The 18,525-nt window shown below is 40.4% G+C and overlaps 1 long non-coding RNA gene across 1 annotated transcript in view; it reads right to left on the reverse strand.

Annotated features, from left to right (window-relative positions):
- LOC147001906 (uncharacterized) overlaps positions 1-18,316 on the reverse strand; it is a 69,052-nt gene extending 50,736 nt beyond the window's left edge. Inside the window, exon 1 of the long non-coding RNA XR_015044743.1 lies at positions 18,144-18,316. This is a non-coding gene — a long non-coding RNA (uncharacterized LOC147001906). The remainder of the gene's footprint in view (positions 1-18,143) is intronic.
- Positions 18,317-18,525: the final 209 nt, after the last annotated feature.

The raw sequence follows: 18,525 nt of genomic DNA on the forward strand, positions 1-18,525 counted from the left end.
CTTTATATATATTGGATATTAGTCCCTTATCTGATTTAGGATAGGTGAAGATCCTTTCCCAATCTGTTGGTGGTTTTTTTGTCTTATTGATGGTGTCTTTAGCCTTGCAGAAGCTTTGTAGTTTCATGAGGTCCCACTTGTCAATTCTCGATCTTACAGCACAAGCCATCACTGTTCTATTCAGGAATTTTTCCCCTGTGCCCATATCTTCAAGGCTTTTCCCCACTTTCTCCTCTATAAGTTTCAGTGTCTCTGGTTTTATGTGAAGTTCCTTGATCCACTTAGACTTGACCTTAGTACAAGGAGATAGGAATGGATCGATTCGCATTCTTCTACATGTTAACAACCAGTTGTGCCAGCACCATTTGTTGAAAATGCTGTCTTTCTTCCACTGGATGTTTTTAGCTCCCTTGTCGAAGATCAAGTGACCATAGGTGTGTAGATTCATTTCTGGGTCTTCAATTCTATTCCATTGGTCTATTTGTCTGTCACTATACCAGTACCATGCAGTTTTTATCACAATTGCTCTGTAGTAGAGCTTTAGGTCCAGCATGGTGATTCCACCAGAGGTTCTTTTATCCTTGAGGAGAGTTTTTGCTATCCTAGGTTTTTTGTTATTCCAGATGAATTTGCAGATTGCACTTTCTAATTCGTTGAAGAATTGATTTGGAATTTTGATGGGGATTGCATTGAATCTGTAGATTGCTTTTGGCAAGATAGCCATTTTTACAATGTTGATCCTGCCAATCCATGAGCATGGGAGATCTTTCCATCTTCTGAGATCTTCTATAATTTCTTTCTTCAGAGACTTGAAGTTTTTATTATACAGATCTTTCACTTTCTTAGTTAGAGTCACGCCAAGATATTTTATATTATTTGTGACTATTGAGAAGGGTGTTGTTTCCCTAATTTCTTTCTCAGCCTGTTTATTCTTTGTGTAGAGAAAGGCCATTGATTTGTTTGAGTTAATTTTATATCCAGCTAATTCACCGAAGCTGTTTATCAGGCTTAGGAGTTCTCTGGTGGAATTTTTAGGGTCACTTATATATACTATCATATCATCTGCAAAAAGTGATATTTTGACTTCATCTTTTCCAATTTGTATCCCTTTGATCTCCTTTTGTTGTCGAATTGCTCTGGCTAGGACTTCAAGTACAATGTTGAATAGGTATGGAGAAAGTGGACAGCCTTGTCTAGTCCCTGATTTTAGAGGGATTGCTTCAAGCTTCTCACCATTTACTTTGATGTTGGCTACTGGTTTGCTGTAGATTGCTTTTATCATGTTTAGGTATGGGCCTTGAATTCCTGATCTTTCCAAGACTTTTATCATGAATGGGTGTTGGATCTTGTCAAATGCTTTTTCCGCATCTAACGAGATGACCATGTGGTTTTTGTCTTTGAGTTTGTTTATATACTGGATTACGTTGATGGATTTCCGTATATTGAACCATCCCTGCATCCCTGGGATGAAACCTACTTGGTCAGGATGGATGATTGTTTTGATGTGTTCTTGGATTCGGTTAGCAAGAACTTTATTGAGGATTTTTGCATCAATATTCATAAGGGATATTGGTCTGAAGTTTTCTATCTTTGTTGGGTCTTTTTGTGGTTTAGGTATCAGAGTAATTGTGGCTTCATAGAATGAGTTGGGTAGAGTACCTTCTGTTTCTATTTTGTGGAATAGTTTGTGAAGAACTGGGATTAGATCTTCTTTGAAGGTCTGATAGAACTCTGCACTAAACCCATCTGGTCCTGGGCTTTTTTTAGTTGGGAGACTATTAATGACTGCTTCTATTTCTTTGGGGGATATAGGGCTGTTTAGATCATTAACCTGATCTTGATTCAGCTTTGGTACCTGGTATCTGTCTAGGAACTTGTCCATTTCATCCAGGTTCTCCAGTTTTGTTGAGTATAGCCTTTGGTAGAAGGATCTGATGGTGTTTTGGATGTCTTCAGGATCTGTTGTTATGTCTCCTTTTTCATTTCTGATTTTGTTAATTAGGATGCTTTCCCTGTGCCCTCTAGTGAGTCTGGCTAAGGGTTTATCTATCTTGTTGATTTTCTCAAAGAACCAGCTCCTTGATTGGTTGATTCTTTGAATAGTTTTTCTTGTTTCCACTTGGTTGATTTCGCCCCTGAGTTTGATTATTTCCTGCCGTCTACTCCTCTTGGGTGAATTTGCTTCCTTTTGTTCTAGTGCTTTTAGGTGTGTTGTCAAGCTGCTAATGTGTGCTCTCTCTAGTTTCCTTTTGGAGGCACTCAGAGCTATGAGTTTTCCTCTTAGAAATGCTTTCATTGCGTCCCATAAGTTTGGGTATGTTGTGGCTTCATTTTCATTGAACTCTAAAAAGTCCTTAATTTCTTTCTTTATTCCTTCCTTGACCAAGGTATCATTGAGAAGAGTGTTGTTCAGTTTCCACGTGAAGGTTGGCTTTCTATTATTTATTTTGTTATTGAAGATCAGCCTTAGTCCATGGTGATCTGATAGGATGCATGGGACAATTTCAATATTTTTATATCTGTTGAGGCCTGTTTTGTGACCAATTATGTGGTCAATTTTGGAGAAGGTACCATGAGGTGCTGAGAAGAAGGTATATCCTTTTGTTTTAGGATAGAATGTTCTGTAGATATCTGCCAGATCCATTTGATTCATAATTTCTGTTAGTTTCACTGTGTCCCTGTTTAGTTTCTGTTTCCATGATCTGTCCATTGGTGAAAGTGGTGTGTTGAAGTCTCCCACTATTATTGTATGAGGTGCAATGTGTGCTTTGAGCTTTACTAAAGTTTCTTTAATGAATGTGGCTGCCTTTGTATTTGGAGCATAGATATTCAGGATTGATAGTTCCTCTTGGAGGATTTTACCTTTGATGAGTATGAAGTGTCCCTCCCTGTCTTTTTTAATGACTTTGGGTTGGAAGTCAATCTTATCAGATATTAGAATGGCTACTCCAGCTTGTTTCTTCATGCCATTTGCTTGGAAAATTGTTTTCCAGCCTTTCATTCTGAGGTAGTGTCTATCCTTTTCTCTGAGATGAGTTTCCTGTAAGCAGCAAAATGTTGGGTCTTGTTTGTGTAGCCAGTTTGTTAGTCTATGTCTTTTTATCGGGGAGTTGAGTCCATTGATATTAAGAGATATTAAGGAAAAGTAATTGTTGTTTCCTGTTATTTTTGATGTTAAAGTTGGCATTTTGTTCTTGTGGCTGTCTTCTTTTAGGTTTGTTGAGGGATTACCTTCTTGTTGTTTCTAGGGCGTGGTTCCTGTCCTTGTATTGGTTTTTTTCTGTTATTATCCTTTGAAGGGCTGGATTCGTGGAGAGATAATGTGTGAATTTGGTTTTGTCGTGGAATACTTTGGTTTCTCCATCTATGTTAATTGAGAGTTTGGCTGGGTATAGTAGTCTGGGCTGGAATTTGTGTTCTTTTAGTGTCTGTATAACATCCATCCAGGATCTTCTGGCTTTCATAGTCTCTGGTGAAAAGTCTGGTGTAATTCTGATAGGCTTGCCTTTATATGTTACTTGGCCTTTTTCTCTTACTGCTTTTAGTATTCTATCTTTATTTAGAGCATATGTTGCTCTGATTATTATGTGTCGGGAGGTATTTCTTTTCTGGTCCAGTCTATTTGGAGTTCTGTAGGCTTCTTGTATGTTCATGGGCATCTCTTTCTTTAGATTTGGGAAGTTTTCTTCTATAATTTTGTTGAAGATGTTTGCTGGTCCTTTGAGTTGAAAATCTTCATTCTCATCCACTCCTATTATCCGTAGGTTTGGTCTTCTCATTATGTCCTGTATTTCTTGGATGTTTTGAGTTAGGATCTTTTTGCATTTTACATTTTCCTTGATTGTTGTGCCGATGTTCTCTATGGAATCTTCTGCACCTGAGATTCTCTCTTCCATCTCTTGTATTCTGTTGCTGATGCTCGTATCTATGGTTCCAGATTTCTTTCCTAGGGTTTCTATCTCCAGTGTTGCCTCATTTTGGGTTTTCTTTATTGTGTCTACTTCCCTTTTTAGGTCTAGTATGGTTTTGTTCATTTCCATCATCTGTTTGGATGTGTTTTCCTGTTTTTCTGTAAGGACTTCTACCTGTTTGATTATGTTATCATGTTTTTCTTTAAGGATTTGTAACTCTTTAGCAGTGTTCTCCTGCAATTCTTTAAGGGATTTTTGTCCTTCCTCTTTATTGTCTTCTGCCTTTTTATCAGTGTTCTCCTGCATTTCTTTAAGTGTGTTATTAAAGTCCTTCTTGAAGTCCTCTATCATCATCAGGAGATATGCTTTTAAATCCGTGTCTAGCTTTTCCGGTGTGTTGGGGTGCCCTGGACTGGGCGAAGTGGGGGTGCTGGGTTCTGATGATGGTGAGTGGTTTTGGTTCCTGTTAGTAAGATTATTATGTTTACCTTTCGCCATCTGGTAATCTCTGGGGTTAGTTGTTATCGTTGTCACTATTTAAAGATTGGAGCAGAAGCTGTGTTCCACTCACCAGCCGTCTCTAAATCCTGCGGCGGGGGTCGTGGGTAGCTGATGGTACCCCGGTGCTGGTCCAGCCAGAAGAGGCCTGTGGTCCTACTCAGGCCGTTTTTCTGCTTCCCTAACTAATGTAGTCTCTGGTCCCGCGTGCAATTGGATTGGAGCAGAAGCTGTGTTCCACTCTCCAGAAGTCTTAAGATCCTGTGGTGGGTGTTGTGGGTAGCTGGTGAGTGTCAGCTGACCCTGCGCCCCAGCTGCCCAGGTGCTTTTCTGACCGGAAGAGGGTTGTGGCCCTATGTAGGCCGGATTTCTCTCTCCCCAACCAGAGCAGTCTCAGGTCCTGCGTGATTGGACTGGAGCAGAAGCTGTGTTCCACTCACCAGCAGTCCCAAAATCCTGCGGCGGGGGTCTTGGGTAGCTGGCGGGTGTCAGGCAACCCTGCGCTCCCGCTACCCTGGCGCTGATCCGCCGGGTGAGGCCTGTGGCCCTACTCAGGCCGGTTTCTGCTTCCCTAACTAATGCAGTCTCAGGTCCCGCGCAATTGGATTGGAGCAGAAGCTGTGTTCCACTCACCAGCAGTCCCAAAATCCTGCGGCGGGGGTCGTGGGTAGCTGGCGGGTGTCAGGCAACCCTGCGCTCCCGCTACCCTGGCGCTGATCCAGCCGGATGAGCTCTCCTGCAATTCTTTAAGGGATTTTTGTGCTTCCTCTTTACTGTCTTCTACCTGTTTACCAGTGTTCCTTTGTATTTCTTTAAGTGTGTTATTAAAGTCCTTCTTGAAGTCCTCTACCATCATCAGGAGATATGCTTTTAGATCCGTGTCTAGCTTTTCCTGTGTGTTGGGGTGCCCTGGACTGGGCGAAGTGGGAGTGCTGGGTTCTGATGATGGTGAGAGGTCTTGGTTTCTGTTAGTAAGATTATTACGTTTACCTTTCGCCATCTGGTAATCTCTGGGGTTAGTTGTTGTTGCTGTCACTGTTTAAAGATTGGAGCAGAAGCTGTGTTCCACTCACCAGCAGTCTCAAAATCCTGTGGCGGGGGTCGTGGGTAGCTGGCGGTACCCTGGTGCTGGTCTGGCCTGAAGAGGCCTGTGGTCCTACTCAGGCCGGTTTTCTGCTTCCCTAACTAATGCAGTCTCAGGTCCTGCGCGCAATTGGATTGGAGCAGAAGCTGTGTTCCACTCACCAGCAGTCTCAAAATCCTGTGGCGGGGGTCGTGGGTAGCTGGCGGGTGTCAGCCAAACCTGCGCTCTAGCTACCCCAGTGCTGGTCCGCTGTCTCTGCATTTTTTTTAAATCACGTTTTATTTTTAAGATTTATTTATTTACTTTATTTATGTGAGTACACTGTCACTGTCTTCAGACACACCAGAAGGGGGCTTCAGATCTCATTAGAGATGGTTGTATTTTAGTCAGGAATAATTCTGGGTCAAAATTTTTGAAGGTGGGTTAGTGTCCCCATGCCTCCACTGGGGACCCTGTGTATCCACTGGAGGTGGGCTCTTTAGGTTCTGTCTCCCTCCGTTCTTATTTCTTACTCCTTCTTTTTGATAATATTTTCCTTATTTGGAAGGAGATGAATTCAGGAGTGACTTTCTCTGTGGTGAAGGTTTGGGGTCTGGCAGTTGCTTAGATCCATTTTTAGAGGAGTCGGCAGCATCCTGCCAGCCTTAACTGCTTGTATCTGGTTAGCTTGCAATTTACTGTTGCTATTTTCACTGTTCCCAGAAAACCATTAGAGGATTTTACCTAGAATGTGTCTATGAATATTCATAGGCAGCTAGCCTCTGTATTGGAAACCACACCCACATCTCTGCAGTATCCGCAGCATGAATCAGAGCTTCCCCTGGGACTCACAAGGCTACATGAAAACTTGATAGCAGCAGCCTGCAGAATGCACAAAAGGTCTGCTCTGCAATATTGATTTTTTTAAATAGAAAAAGCCCTACTGATTTATTTTTATGTATACCATGAAAATATTTTTAAGCTTCCCTTATCTTCTTGCAATGACTCAGCCATCACAAAAGACTTATAAAATCAAAGCTATCATTTTCTGTAGCATTTGGGCACATACAGCAAAGGAAGATCTTGTGTCTAAATATGACAATAAATGTAGAAGAGTAGTGACATGGAGACAGGAAAGATGGTTCACAATGTGCATCTCAATGGGACCATCACTCTGAATTTGAATAGGATGTGTAACTGCAGAGGCATATGTGTGCATGTCAACATGTGGGTAAACATTGCTGACTTGCCTAGGATCCTAGCTAGCTAGATTCAAATGTGTTTTGTCCACGTGCCTCCTTTGGGCCTGTCTGTACTGTGTAACAGAGGCCAACTGGAGCCTTCCTGCCCCTAGGGATGCAGGGATTCCTCCAGACAATTTTTGTGTCCATTATTGAAATCTAATTTCCCATGTCCTGGTCTAGTGTATCTGATAAAGATTGTCTTTTAATTGCAGTGAATAACTCAAAGTAGAAATGAATTGCATCTTGAGAACTGACCACGCCTCTACCCTATGCCAGGCTGATAGAGCCACAAAGAAAACATAAATGAATCTTGAATTTCTACAACTTCAAATTTCCTTTTTTTGGAATATTTTTCTAATTCCCCTCCAAGGCTGTCTCTGATTTCAATTCTTTTATAATCTCACACCTATTCATTTCTAACTCATTTATTATTATACATTATTTATTTGTGTGTTGGTACCTGCATGCCATAACATGCCTGTGGAAGTCAGAAGGCAGCTTGCAGGACCCCTTCCTTCCACCCTGTGGGTCCTCAGGCTTAGCTGCAGCCACCTTTACCAGCTGAGCCACCTTGAGGCTTCCCCTCTTATTTTAAAAACAAAAACTGACTTGAATTCTTTTCTCTCTAATTTGCAGAGTAATTTAGCAAATTTGCATATCTCATTAACTTAATCCATTCTCCTTAGAAACAGCTGAGTTTGCATAACAAAACCTAATCTCCCCCATGGACTTGGGCTTGCATGCACCTCAACAGAGTTTGTGTTCTTGCTGAGTGTACTTGCTGTGTTGTCTTTTCTTCCCCAGTGATTTAAACTCTTGTCTCTTACAATTATTGCAAATTCCTGTCTCAATATCTACTTCCTACTGTTCCCACAAACCCACACAAAGATCTGAACACCAGCCTCGCTAAATCCCTCACCATATTCAAAGCCAACTACTCTGTACCCCTCTTATCTGAAATCTACAGTAATTTTCTTTATTCTCCTTATAGTTGTTAATATCGCTGTTGTCTTATCAGACATAAGAGCCTTTTTTAAACTGCACTAGCTGCATGTACTTAACATAGAGGTGCTGAAGAAAACTGTCCACCTCTAAGCTTTCTGTTCTCACGATAGCTCTGTTCTCTGGCGAGCATTAATTCTCTCTACAGTGTGTCTTAGGACTCTGTTAATGTTAATGACTCGGCAATTATTAACCTGCTGCTTGGTCTCCCCACGCTCCCCAGCCAGGATCAATCCACTTGAGTTTATTTCTTCTGCATTTAGGGTAGTGTCTGGAGCAAGGCCAGTAGGTGACTGTTTTTTCATTAAATAGTGGATGATTCATATTTGATTCTTGATACTTGGAGACAAATATACTTCAAGTGAAGTCTTCTGACACTTTTTTCATAAGATAAAGTCTTTCACTAAGCTTTAGTCAACCTTCTCTGAGTCATCTTTCAGACATAGCCTAGGTCCTGTGCACTGTCTAAGCTTAACTAGGTCCAGTTTTAGCAAGAATCTTGTTAATTCAGGTTAGCCAGGATCCCTCTGGTCTTTTGACTCTTTCCTGCTGCTACTCAGTACTTACTTGTCTTTCCTTTGTTTTGGGGAAGGCATCCCTCTCTCCTCTTCTAGAACATCCTTAATAGGAATCTGAATAATTTCTCTTTAACAAATATTCCCACAGAGAATTCTCCCATGTTGCATAAATGTGGAGTTTGAAAGGTGGACTGATTGTTTTTTGAGAATTTAAAAAATTCTAAATATCTATAATCAAATATATATATATATATATATACACACACATATATACATATATATGCCAGCTATATGAGTAATGAGTTCATTTGTTCCTGGAGACTAGATTACTCATATGTAGGAACTTGACTGTCTATAGTCAGTGTAACAGATATTTTCAAAATTATCCTAGTAGTACACTCATGTTCACACATAAAAACAGGAGAGATTGGCTTTATATTGAATGTAACAATATTTGCTTCTAAGTTATTACTCACAAGCTTCCAGGGAAACATAATAGTAGAGTTAGAGGTAGAGGTGAGAAATTTAGTATGGATATTTGATCAACTGAATGTGAAGGCAAGAAGTCCCAGTATATGCCATGGGCCTGCTCTATTCAGTCTGAGAATTGAAGGTGCACAATGTGAAGGCTTTAAAAATAGGAGCATATGAAGGGATGGGGAGAGGTGGGATAGCCTATGTGTCTTGAGTTGCAGATATAGGAAATAGTAGGAGAGGAAGTGGTGAGGACTGCGCAGGCCATGTCAGCATCATATTACATAGTATCTCAAGTTACGTTCTCTGGCTTTTTTTCTTGATTGCAGCCAGGAGAGAGTTTGGAGTAAAAGGGTGACAGCTCATAACTGCAAAAGAATCACTCTATTTTCTGTGTGAACAGTAGACTCTACAGGAGCAGCAGAAGAAGAAGCAAAGAGAATAGAAAGGATGCTATTGCTTCTGTTGGGCAATAGCAAGCAAACTTGACCAAAACAATAGCAGATGAAATGGTGAGAAAGAGTCCAGATTTTAGATCTTTGTTAAGACTGTTGTATGGGGCTTTTTGATAGATTTGGAGTTGAGTAGGAAGAGAGGAAGTTGAAGGAGTTTTGATTCAACAAGAAACATGAACAGTCGTATTGGGTTTATAAGCTAGGAGTTAGTAAGACTCCTAGACATTTGCTTTTAAGTATTGGAAGATTTATAATAAGCATGGCCTCTCAAATGAAGAATCAAACTCATTGTCTTCTTGTCAAGATAGGAGGAGGCTAGGACTGATTTGATTTGTGTGATTAGATAGTTGAACGCTGCATATTTCTAAGGCTACCAGGCTGGAAGATGGAAGCTAAAATTCTCAGGGAAAGACTGCCTGTTTATATTTCATGAACATAACAGCAATATTTGAACTAGATAATTAAGCCTTGAGGCAGTTTGGCTCCCATAGTGCTCTACCTAAAGAAACCTCGCACATTTCTCCCTAGCAGTAAGACAGAATGCCTTCTCAGCTCTGGGGATGTTTCAATGTAGAAGCATTGTTTCTAGCAAAAGAGGCTTTCCATGGTCGCTTCTAAAGGCTGCTAACATTGCTTCAGAAATAAGTCATTATTAGTGTCACCTCCCCTCAAAAACAGGTAAGTTGAAAGTCGAGGCAGAAATTTAAAACTTTCAGAGTTTATATACACACAATATTTAAATAGATGTCTTGCATGCACACCCTATGAAGATGATGGATCTGATTGCTTTGTCTTTGTCATCAAAGGAATGTAACGTCTTAAAGAGGAAAGGAACTAAAGAAGCCAACCCCCCCACCCCCCACCCCCCCACACAGGGCCTCAACACCAAATAGGGGTGAAAGTTAGACAGCTAACTGAGTTGACTAAAGTGTTACTATAGTTCAATATTTCCCCATCAGAGTATTCAAGTGTAATTATTGAGAATTTAACTTTATTTTTCATCTTTTCTTCTGTAGTTTTTCTTCTGGAACAACCAGTACTCATTGCAGTCAAGTTTATATTTGAGTGTTGTTGGGAAATAATTTAAGGAGGCTATTGGCAAGTTGCATAGGGACTTGCTTTTATTGAGTGATCATAAAATATCTTATATAAGCAATTGGAGCCTATCCAGTTTTTTTCCTGGTTGCAGAGAAACTTGTCCTCTAACTCCTGGAGATAGGAATCTCAGACTCAACGAATTGTAGCTCAGTCATTAGGCATTACCTCATCAGAAGAGTTTTTCATTGGCTGCTTATTTTCCAAGGAGCTTTAATACAGTTTCTAGTACTTTAACCCTTGTAGGTATAAACCTATGTAGTACAGTGTAGGAGCTAACTGTTAATGCTAAAGACCTTCTGAGGTATTCAGATACCATATGGTTAGATCAAAGGAAAAAAATGGTGTTCATTTCTATTCAAAATGTGTCAGCAGCACTGAGAACTTAAAATATAACTTACTTTCCTTCTTTTGTTGACTTATTGTGTATTCATTTACCTGCTAGAAATACTAGGTCATGAAACAGAAAGAGCAAAGGTAATTCTACACTGTGGCCATGCTGTATACCCCAAAGCCCATGGCTTCTGAAAGAACCATTATTTCCATGCATTATATCTTCTTTCCCACCTCTTTTCAGACAGCTGGAAGATGATGTTGGGTTTAGTTGCTAATAGGGGGTTAGAAGTCTGTAGATGTGGGGGAAATGATCTGTATATCACAAACTTAGTGGTACCAGAAGCCAGGAATGAGAGGACTCCTAGAGTAAGTCATGAGCAGGTTTCTACATCTGTTCTATTGTCTTTCTTCCCAACCCCACTGATCCTTTAGGCCAAAGTACAACCTCATATTTTTTTCTTTTTTTTTTTTATATCTTTAATTCTTTTTTATTAGATATTTTTTATTTACATTTCAATAAAATCTCCTTGATATCTTTAATTCTTGTTCAAAGGTTTAACAGGAGAGATTTAGACTCAGTTTTAAATATGCCTGGGTTAAGATGAAGTTCAAGTAAGTATAACTTTAGTTTAATTTGAATTAGTTTTCTACTTTATCACATCTAAATAAGAATATCAGAAACAAGCTATTATCTAGCATTTATTCAGGGAGAAAAAGGGAAGAAAAATGTTGCATGTATTTTACAGGAAGCCAGCACTCTGCCTATACCAAGTTTCCCTCCTGCTGGTATCTAAATGGCTTTGTATATGATAAATGGCTTTCCATATAATAAGAATTGTGTACACGTGAGGCTATGCCAGTGCCCGGCAAACACAGAAGTGGATGCTCACAGTCATCTATAGAATGGAACACAGGGCCCCCAATAGAGGGGGTAGAGAAAGTATCCAAGGAGCCGAAGGGGTCCGCAACTCTATAGGTGGAACAACAATACGAACTAACCAGTACCCCCCAGAGCTCATGTCTCCAGCTGCATAGGTAGCAGAAGATGGCCCAGTCGGCCATCTTTGGGAAGAGAGGCCCCTTGGTCTTGCAAACTCTACATGTCCCAGTACAGGGGAATGCCATAGCCAAAAAGTGGGAGTGGGTGGGTAGGGGAGCAGGGCAGGGGGAGGGCATAGGGAACTCTTGGGACAGCATCTGAAATGCAAATAAAGAAAATATCTAATAAAAAAATAAGAATTGTGTACATGCATGCGTGCATGCATTCCTGTGTGCACATGCACATTTGTATGTGTATTTTTTTGTGTGTATGTGTGTGTTATATGTGTGTGTGTGTATGCATGTGTGTGTGCCTGCACACATGCTATGGTATATGTGGAAGTCAGATTCATGCAGATTCCAGATACTGAAGTTAGATTGCTAGTCTTGGCAGCAAAAGCCTTTACCAGCTGACTCATCTCACTGGCTATAATTTATGTAATAAAACAAAAAACAAAATTCTCGGATTTATGTGAAAATACTGCCATGTTTTTCTTACTCATATTACAGTGCTCCCAACAGTGTGTGTGTGTGGCTAAGGGGCAATAACAATATATTACAGTTTATCTTTCTTTTTTTTATTTTTAACATTTTTTATTACGTATTTTCCTCAATTACATTTCCAATGCTATCCCAAAAGTCCCCCCCACTTCCCTACCCACCCACTCCCACTCTCTTGGCCCTGGAATTCCCCTGTATTGGGGCATACAAAGTCTGCAAGTCCAATGGGCCTCTCCCTCCAGTGATGGCCGACTAGGCCATCTTTCGATACATATGCAGCTAGAGACAAGAGCTCCAGGGCACTGGTTAGTTCATCATGTTGTTCCCCCCCACAGGGCCGCAGATCCCCTCAACTCCTTGGGTACCCTCTCTAGCCTCTCCACCGGGAGCCCTGTGATCCATCCAACAGCTGACTGTGAGCATCCACTTCTGCGTTCGCCAGGCCCCGGCATAGTCTCACAAGAGACAGCTATATCTGGGTCCTTTCAGCAAAATCTTGCTAGTGTATGCAATGGTGTCAGCGTTTGGAAGCTGATTATGGGATGGATCCCTGGATATGGCAGTCTCTAGATGGTCCATCCTTTCATCACAGCTACGAACTTTGTATCTGTAACTCCTTCCCTGGGTGTTTTGTTCCCAATTCTAAGAAGGGGCATAGTGTCCACACTTTGGTCTTCATTCTTCTTGAGTTTCATGCGTTTAGCAAATTGTATCTTATATCTTGGATATCCTAAGTTTTGGGCTAATATCCACTTATCAGTGAATACATATTGTGTGAGTTCCTTTGTGATTGTGTTACCTCACTCAAGATGATGCCCTCCAGGTCCATCCATTTGGCTAGGAAATTCATAAATTCATTCTTTTTAATAGCTGAGTAGTATTCCATTGTGTAAATGTACCATAATTTCTGTATCCATTCCTCTGTTGAGGGGCATCTGGGTTCTTTCCAGCTTCTGGCTATTATAAATAAGGCTGCTATGAACATAGTGGAGCATGTGTCCTTCTTACCGGTTGGGGCATCTTCTGGATATATGCCCAGGAGAGGTATTGCTGGATCCTCCGGTAGTACTATGTCCAATTTTCTGAGGAACCGCCAGACTGAATTCCAGAGTCAACCTCATATTTTTACGGTGTACATTTATTGCATTTCCCACTCTACTGTGAACTCTTCCTGTGTGGTTTTTTTGGTATGGTCACTGGACAGTTCTGTACCTAAGTTGTGACACAACTATATTGTTAGCTAGTAAACTTCATTCTTGGTCACCATTGAGATTTAAAACTCTGTCAGGTTAAGATTTAAGAAGCACAGGTTTTTGCATTGTTCAGAACCTACCCTAACAGACACCCGACAACTGGATGATGTGAAGATGATTCTACTCAGAATCAGTAATACAGCCTGAAAATGATCATCTTTCTTAATAGCTAAGCAGATGGTGCCAATCAGTCTAGAAAAGAAGAGTATCCTGTTTCTTCTGGAGTTGTGATGCCTCATTTCTGAGTCTTAGGGTAGTAGGTGATGCTTCAGAAGGGTTGGAGTTGTCTACCTGTGTCATTTTGTTTCATAAGTCACTTAATTCTCATGGGATTGAGTTTCTTTGTGTATAAAACTAGAAAAAAAAAGGGATCTAATTCACAGACTGATCTGCAAGCACTCTAGTCAGCTATAGAGATACACCCCCTCCCTGTCTTCTTGCCATCCCTTCTTTGCTCTTTACCTGTTTGGTTCATTTGTGCTTAGAAGGAATTTTTCTGGCATTGACCCAATTGACTCATTTTTGCTGGAGATTCTGTTGCCAGCTCTACCTCCTTCCCAGTCTAACTTCTCCTTCTCCAAAGAGACAGAAGACCTTTGATGGCATCCAGCTTCTGACTTGAGGGGACCTTCAGTTTCATTTGTTGTCAGTGAGCTCTATCTCTGATGAACACTGAGCCTCTGAATTCACAAAGTTCTAACTCAGAGTTCTCACTTCCAAATAGCCAAGTCTCATTGCCCCGTTGAACTTTTGGCTTCCATGATGAGGGGAGTGTCCTAAACTCAACTGTGGTTCACACAGTTAATATGCAAGCACTATTCCTACCATCTGCATGTCTTCAAGAGAGAGCTGTACTATCTTTTAACACAAGAACATGTGTTTTATAAAACACATTTTTTTACTTGCTTACACATATTACCATGAGCAATTATCCACCACATCCCCCAACCTCTTTGGACAGTACTTTGTATTATTGCAATTAAGACATCTACCCCATTTCTTTCTGCCCTTTCCAATATTTCAGCATCTACTTTTGTGTGTGCGCACAGCCCACATTGAATTCTTGCCTAAGCTCCGTGATGCAGAGCTGGATAGATTAGCATTGTTTCCACTGATTTTGATCTGGCCATGGTTCAGCTTCACCTCAGATTGCATTTTTCCCCCAGCATGACTCATACATAAATCTGAATTATCCTTAAATGCTACCCTACACTATTCATAGAAAACCGTATTCAAATGGGAAATGAAAATGTTAATAGTTCCCAATACATATTTTTAAGTTTCCAGACATCTTTAATTTGCCACTAAGCAAACTAAGAAATAATAGTTATTGTAAAAGTTAGGAGACAAGTAGAGTAGGCCATGTAGTGACGATCTCCAGAAGTGTAGTTAAAACATTCACTGGGCTTTTTAAAAAGCAGAGTTAGAGAGTTGGACAAGCTTACTGGGATCCAACTCCTCTACAGGAACACTTTACTTTTAATACATAGATGATTTGTTATGGGCTTAATAATGTTAATGGAAGTCATCAAAACCTTTCCAAATATTTCTTGATTTTACTTTAAAAATCAATACCCTGTTTCCATCAAATTACAATGAGAAACGAAGCCAATATATAGACTCTCCAGAATCTGCCAAAATGCCTATTTCAAATGATCTCATGCAGGTTAAATTGCTCTAATATGCTTTGTGACTCCCCAGCGATTAATCTACTGGCATTCAGACTTATGTGCTGAGCGAAGTCTAGCAAGAACAGGGTACACCAATGACCTAGCTTTTTTTTTTTTTTTTTTGGCTAGACTTGATATTACATCATATACACTTTATTTTCCATGTTGACCTTGGATCTGGTCTACAGAAGTGAGCCCACATCCCTTTCAGAAACTCAGCTTCACAATAAGGCCCCACTTGATTTCTGCCTGATTCATCTCTATCTGTCTTCAAGTTTAAGGTGCTGTTCTGTGCAGTTTATTCACATATTTGAGTAACAAGTATTTGTTGAATAATTAAAACTTGGATTACAGTAATATCCAGGATGATAGATATGTAATAAGAAATTGCATAAAATACAGTGAATTATAATTAGAAAAGTATAATTCATGTGTGTTCAAGTAGTTAGGGCTTCAGTTCTGCTCAAACAATAGATTACTAATCACCAAGTTCATCACCCACTTCAGTGGGTTTCCCCCACAGCATACTCTCCCTATTAGAGTCTATTCTTGAACACTGTTATCATAAATCCTGATTCACTCTCCTGGCAGCTGCCTGCTCAGTCCTGCAGCCAGCCTCTGTTGCAAGACAACAACTGCCAGTAGGACTCAAAGAAGTGACCTTGTTTCAGAGTCCCTCTCAGCTTCATATGAACCCAGTCCCAAGATCCTGAGCAGACTGTTGTATAAGGCTAGATACAGTCTCACCGTCTATCTTCCCACAGACCTTATCCAAGAACTGGCTTTCTCTACAGCAAGTTACTCCTTCTTAGGCAACAGTGTTTATTTAAGGAGCTGGTAAGCTCTTACAGAGAAACCAATCTCCGTTAAGACCATTGTTCTGTTTACATTCTTAAAGGATGTAAACAGTTATTCTCATATTAAAAATAAATATAAAATGCAAGGATTGAAAGGGACATAACGGGCATGAAGAATTCTTACTGCAATGCAGCATATGCATATAAAATAGCTCTATACAAGCTTTCCAAGGAGTATTTCAGGAGTATGAAGAAGTGTTATTCCCAACAAGCAGGACTTACTTATGCCCAACCCAAGTCAGATTTACTCTTTCTAGTAAATGAAGAGGTTGGGCTGGGTGGCTTTCTAGCAGTCCTGTTGACTCTGTGACCATCATTTCTTATTACTAATTATCTCTCTTTGTGTGATCTGTTAATACCCAGGTCCACTCACAACTGAATATTATCACACAAAAAGCAGAAACAAGGAAACATATTGAGTATTTGCAGAGATGCCATGATTTAACACCTGGTCCTGGGGGCTGAGGAATTGATCTAAGTTGGAAGAGAAGCAACATATGTGGAAAACTGTCAGAGTCAGCATGCATTAACTATTAAATAAACGACAATAAAATGAAGACTAGAACAAACTTCTGAGAGCTAACGCAAGTGCATCAATTACCCTCATAATAAATGTGTAAGATACATACAGGCGTTCGTTACCATTCTGCATGTGAAAGAAAACCTTGAAAAGTGTCATAATTTAATCACAGCAATGTCTGAATGTCTAGGATGCACAATAGAGTTACTTACATAATTCGATGTAGGATTTCACTCTTCAAGCAACACGAGTTGTTGAGAAGCTATAGCATTTCTTAGCAAATGAGCTGTCCATCATGCTGGGATGGTATTGCGAGTGCAAAGGGTGTATTGGTAGCACTGTCTATGGACAACAGATGCAAAGCAGAAATGACCTGGGCAAACAGGAATTGTGATGGCTGTAACCATCAGATTTTTACTTCAACTCTGGAAAGAAGGCTAAAGGAAGAGTGCAGTGATTTCTAGCTGGATTGTGTCAATAAACTTGGGACCACAGAATGGGTATGTGAACTTGCTTAGTCACCATTAAAGCCAGGCTCTACTCAACTATGTAGATTACCCAGATCATAATGATGGAGAGTAGTTACTGGTTGACTATAGTTGAATCTTCATTTCCTAACCATGTCATAGTTTTCCAGTTACACAGCTTGTCTTTACTTGAGTTTCCTCATTGAAACAATGGTGAAATCACTAACCCTTATGCACGAAGGTATTATTGCAAAATATATTCTCTACTCTTGCATTAGCTGAGTAAATTATATTTTTTCCCCTAACATTCAGGAACTCGGCTGGGGAGTTGAGAAGCCTAATACCCTGACACTTAACAAAGAGTAGCATTAGTTCCAAAACAGTAGGTTTGGAGTTAGCAGACTTGGCTGAAGATCCAGATCCTCCATGCAGTGGTTCCTGGCAGATCACATGACACCAATGCCTTTCAGCATCTCCCTTGTACAAATTGGATTTAACACCCACCTCCTCCTCCAGTAACGTCCAACACACAGGGTCATTACGCTGTTGCCATTGGCAACTTGCAAATATTTGTGAGTTTCGAACCATGCTCTTGCATTTACCTGTAGTGTAAGTAGTTAATTATTACCCAAAGGTTAGGTTGAAAGCTAAAAATAAAACCAGAGCTGTCAGTTCATGTGAAGTATACTGTGTTCAGAGTTTGTCTCTGGAGCCTAATGGTGGTCCTGAAAGCGATTAGTTACAAAATGTCCCTTATATCCAAGTACTTGATAAACAGCAAGCTGAGCCATCCTAAATATGTGTTCTAAGTTGCAACACTGAGATATCTTATAAATTATTAAGCTGCTGCAGTATGAAGAGCGGCTCTGACTGCAGTAGACCTCTGCGGTGCATTGCAGGGAAAGCTGAGCAACAATGACAAATCTTATTACAGAAATCAGTTCTGAGGCCCGTTTGCTCTTGATGGGGAGCAGCCCCAGGTACCCAGTGCACAATTGTCCAGAAGGATCCTAAGGCAACTTTCTAGGGGGAAAAAGATCAATTAGAAGAGAGGAGAACCCTTCTGTTCTGCTTCGTATCACCATAAGATCCAGATATAATACAGAGGATTCCAAGGGAGAATTTGGTTAAAGCAAATGTTAAAAAACAAACAAACAAAAAAAACAACCAACCAAACAAACAAAAAAACCTTTCTATTTTGAAAGGACCTCGTGACTCAAAAAGGAGCAATAGTCACCAACCTTGAATGATAAATGACAGTTTCCACGAGGATCCCTGGGGCCTGAGTAGACTCTTGATACTTGTCACTGTGATGCCAGTGTCTTGATCATTATTCCATCAGCTAGGGTCACTCCATTTTCTAGCTGAAGAAACTGATTAAGTTAACTGCCCTAAGATCACAAACTGGTCAGTTCCAGGCTTGTTCTTTCTGCTTAGTATCCCCTACTATCACTCAAGTATTTCCAGAAGGGAAATTTCATAAAATGCACTTTAAACTTAAGTGATTGAAAGAGCTTGTGGTTGCCTAGCAACAGGGCTTTCAGAGGTAAGCAACCTGACAGGCTGAAGAAAGCCTCTAGAGAATAGGGGAAACCTGGAGTTTCCCTGTCGCTTGCCTGCTGC

The sequence above is a fragment of the Mus caroli genome, unplaced genomic scaffold (assembly GCF_978045245.1).
Source record: "Mus caroli unplaced genomic scaffold, Mus_caroli_1 scaffold_12, whole genome shotgun sequence".
In the NCBI taxonomy this organism is placed as follows: Eukaryota; Metazoa; Chordata; class Mammalia; order Rodentia; family Muridae; genus Mus; species Mus caroli.